Source organism: Rosa rugosa, chromosome 6 (assembly GCF_958449725.1).
Source record: "Rosa rugosa chromosome 6, drRosRugo1.1, whole genome shotgun sequence".
NCBI lineage: Eukaryota > Viridiplantae > Streptophyta > Magnoliopsida > Rosales > Rosaceae > Rosa > Rosa rugosa.
The window spans coordinates 28498979-28503635 of record NC_084825.1 but is presented as its reverse complement, the minus strand read 5'-3'; the positions used below and the strand labels follow the sequence as shown (position 1 = coordinate 28503635).

The 4657-nt window shown below is 35.7% G+C and overlaps 1 long non-coding RNA gene across 1 annotated transcript; it reads left to right on the top strand.

Annotated features, from left to right (window-relative positions):
- Positions 1-1506: 1506 nt before the first annotated feature.
- Positions 1507-3399, top strand: LOC133718777 (uncharacterized). The gene is made up of 3 exons (XR_009850566.1): positions 1507-1720; positions 1998-2124; positions 2326-3399. It is a non-coding gene; the product is annotated as an uncharacterized LOC133718777 (long non-coding RNA).
- Positions 3400-4657: the final 1258 nt, after the last annotated feature.

Below are 4657 nucleotides of genomic sequence, written 5' to 3'. Positions count from 1 at the left end.
TTCAAGAAACCATAAAAACTTTTTTCAACTAGGATACCTTTCCACCACTATATTTTTTTTTTCCCTTTCTTTCAGAGAGCAGATTATTTGGGAAAAGCATGGCTTGAAGCTATCCAACAGTGAATGTACCCTGTTAATGGGTATTAGTTTGGGATTCAACCCCCACAAAAATGAGTATGTTTGCTTGCGTTTGTGTGGTTCAGAAAGCGAGAGAGTACATATCTAATAACCATCAAGTTTTGATTGCTTTGAACAGAGGATATCATTACTAATAAACATCAAGTTTTAATTGCTTTGAACACAGGATAATTATATATGGTATTTGAATGCTTGGTTTACTGGAAGTGTACATGCATATGGTTTTCTGTAATTTAGTTTGTAGAGGCACCATTCTTCCCCATTAGCTGTCACCAATAATTCATCATATACTAAAACCTTCATGCAAAAACTAAACTTATTGTTTGGAAACAAACATAACCATTGCATGCATACGTTATTCATTTCAGTCAAGTCTAACTTCTTGTTGATTTACTAATCACCTCGGCAGCTCAAGAAACTGCTCTTGCTTCCACCACGGATAGGCCTATTTCCATCACCTTGACCGACTGGGATGTGCTTGATTGTCCCATTTGCTATGAATCCTTGACCATCCCCATCTTTCAGGTCTCTTCTTTTATAATCATTTCTCATTCTAGTTTTGAAATTTGGGTTGACTGCTTGTTTATTATTATAGTTCCTATTATTCTGATTGCCAGTTAGTTCAGAATTTAAAGCAGGTTGCATTTCATATGATTAATGCTTATAAGTTGATGGGCATTTCATATGATTAATGCTTATAAGTTGATGGGTATTTCTTGTGATAGATTGTGGGGCATCCTAGTTATTGTTGTTAATTAAGTTGGGGTTGTAGGTTTGTGGGTTTATGGAAATGGATATTTCCATTTGTTTTTCTGCACTAGTTAAATGCAACCCTTCACCAGTTGGCATGATTCTTTAATAAACTGAGCAGAAGGTCTACATTTGAGCACAAAGTTAGGATCTGTGTATTGTTGTGGTTTCTGAGTTTCAATCGGATTCTAGTACTTGTCAGTGGTCACTTTAAATTGCTTGGATGCTTTTCCAATAACGTTGAAATCTTCTGTTGTCAATATGTATATTTCTAGACCTTCCTGTTTTCAAGTGGTCTGTCTCTTTCTTTTGATTCTTTGTTGCGAAAATTCATCTACTGTCAGCCAACTCATGTAAGGAAATGCAGAACCTTCAAAGGAAGCCGAACAAGGGCAGCTTTTGTCTTTATTATTGGATTTTGCTTGCTGGATCTTGCCAATAATACAGTGTAGGTGATTGTTCTAAGACTATTAAAGAAAAGCACACTCAAAGTTTAAACAATTAGATAATAAATAACCGTACCATTTTACAATGGTTTTTATGTCTGAGTACAAAATGAAACTTGTAATTTTTGTAAGGACCAGTGTGTGCTCTTCTAGTGAATTATTGATGGTTCTGTTTAATCTATTTGATGGACTTGAGTGTGTCTTCATGTAGGTAACGAGAGCATCAAAGAGGTACAGATCCAATTTAAATGTACCTTCATAACCCGTGAAAGTATCTCATCTTCTCAGCAAGTTAGAAGGAAGAGCTGAAATTCCAGAAATTCACTTGCTTCTTCGATTCCTGGTAATGAAAGGACTGCACCTACATATATATGTTACTTATGCTGGTAAATAGTTTCTATCTCTCTACTCAAAAGTTCAAAATTTGAGTTTAGTTGTTTTGGGGAGAGAATGTAATACATGGTTTTGGAATTCGTTGATGTAATGTTGGATAGCTGGGTTTAATGGAAAAGATATTCTTCAATTTTATCTCTCTATCCTTACCTTACCATCAATTTTACTACTGCTAATGGCTAAGATTACTCTTATCACTTAATTACTCCTACTGTCTTGACCATTTTTCGCTTTAATGGGAATGAATATATTTGTTTGCTGCTTATATAGGACTGAAAAGGAATGGAAAGAGCTGCAGACTGAGGTGGGTGAATTATCTGAGGCCAGACCTTAAGAGGGGGTAGATAACTCATGAAGAGAGCATAATTCTAGAGCTACATGCTGGGTGGGGGAACAGGTAAATATTCTTCTTCTTCTTCCTTTTAGATTTTTTAGAGAGGATTAAAGACTTACTCCTTCCATACAGTGGAGCTTTCAATGAAAAAACATCTTACAGTCCAGATTTTTAAGTTTTTTTTTGGTAACTTTACTATAATGACCTGCCTATTGTTTCTGTGCTGAATGCATTTACATCATTCGATTACATTTATGCTTGCAGGAAATTAAAGAATGAGGCTTTTGAGTAGAACATGATTAGATATTTAAAACCTTAAAGGTCTGGTTCCATCTCCTTTATTAGTATTCAGGTAAATAGTCTTTGTGATAGACTATTCTATCTATATATTCTTTCTAGTGTCTGTTGATTGCTTTCTTTTGTTTGTCATTTTCATGTTTGGTTTTATGTTTCTTCAAGGTTGGCTGTCAATACAATTCTGTCAAGTCCATCTATTAATTTACTGTTTTGATATTCATGGAAATATGCACAAGTATAGCTTTCAGATTATCTTTGTAGTGAAATTAGGATCTGTGTTATTTTGTTCTTTTCAAGAAGCCATTAGAGCAATTGATTCATTGCTAAATTCATGTTGCTATTTTGCTTTCTGTTATCCAAAGAGGGCATGCCCAACCATCTCAGATCCAGTGCTATATATTGGTAGGGATTGCTTCTGCTGTGGCAGGGTTGAGTGCACCATATGAGAAGGCTTCTCATGTACATGAAAGGCCAGACGTGAATTGGCTATGGGCAGCTGGGTGTCATCCATTTGGACCATTTTGTAATACTTCTCAAGTTATCCTTTTTAATTGATTTGGACGTATTATATCAACTGAATATGCAGAGGGCCCATAAAGACTCCAGAATTTGCTGGGATATTCTGTGCAATAGTCATAAGTCGAAACGATTAAAGAGAGCCAAATCTGAGAAATCATCACTTCTGGAACAAGCTGAGGAACTCGCAGATCAATTAATTGCCAGTGAAATATCCTCATTTTGTCAAAGTGATGCTTCCATCAGATGAAATATCCTCATTTTGTCAACGTGATGCTTCCATCAGATGTTGTTGTAGGCTTCTGGCTTCAACACGTCCATGTGCTTAGAGAAGGGTAAATTCAAACTTGTATTGCATTTCAGTTGCTCATTGTTCTACATTTATTGGTAACTGAAAACCTATAAAAATTGAATATGAATTTCAGTTTATTGAATATGAACTTGTACTATATAGGATCTTTTTATCTGATAATTCATGTTGGCTACTTTTTCCCAACATTACTATCAAAGAGCTTGATTACTACACGTCTATTGATCAGACTCATTGTGTTCTAAACTATAAGTCTCCCTCTATAAAGATTGTCAGCTATATAGACCATAAAAGCATAGGCAAAGTATAGCTGATGATTAGATTTGTGTACATGAGACAATGGTGGATTAATGGAAATTGCAATGAATGATTTTGGATGTGGATTTTATGGTTTCACAGATAGCCAATTTTAATTTCCAGAATGCATGCATACCAATTGTACAGGGGACTATTAAAATGTGTCGTCACAAACTGCAAGCTACAACAAAAGCACACCAAAACGTGTGGTTGCAGCTGCATAGATACAACACAAAAACCAATAAGAAGTTTATTGTCTATCTGACAATGGGACAACAGATATTTGTCGTCTAAATAATCTCAAACGACAGTAAATTGTCGTCGTAATGAGACTGATAGATATCTATTGTCTAAACCATTTCCCAACATCACATTATCTTTCACACAACACTTAAATGTCATACAAACCTACCCTAAAACGACACTTAATTGTCCTCTGATGCTCTTTACGACCACATATAATTGTCGTTTAAAGTAAATTAGCACAACCTTTAAGTGTTGTTGTATGAGAGAAGACACTACATACGAGTCTTCATATTTCTTATTTAAGGGCATTCAGACCACACAAATAAGTCTTGCAAATATACTTCACACAATAGTATTTAAAAAATACTAGGGCTGGGCTCGGGTCAGGCCGGGTCGGTGTTGGGCCCAAACCGAGTTCGACCCGTTTCTATCGGTTGGGGCATAATTTGGGCCGAAAACAGTTTCCAAATAACGTGGGCCGAAAATTCAGTTCGGCCCGGTTCGGGTTCAGGTTCGGTCTTAGTTGGGCTTTTCTTATTTTTTCTTTACAGCCCAATTTTTGTAGATCAATCAATCCATTAAAACAAAACCATGAACATAAACAAGCAAATATCCATGGCCCAATTGGCCCAAGCTACCTGGAAACAACTACAAGCAGTTAAACATTGCTGAAACATTCAACACGAGTTTACAAATGCAGAAACCTAGTACAACAGTTCATTACAGAGCTTCACAAATTAAACAAAGTCTGGAAACACTTAAAATAGTTAGTCATTACAGACCAAAATTCAACAACCTTAGTTCATTACAGCCCGAAATTCAATAAATAAAAGAGTTTCAAACTTTAAAGTAAGTTCTTGATCTCCAAAACTGAAAAAAGTTCAAGAAAGCATAGAAATGCAGATCTGCAAGTCCGCAGCCAACTTCAAA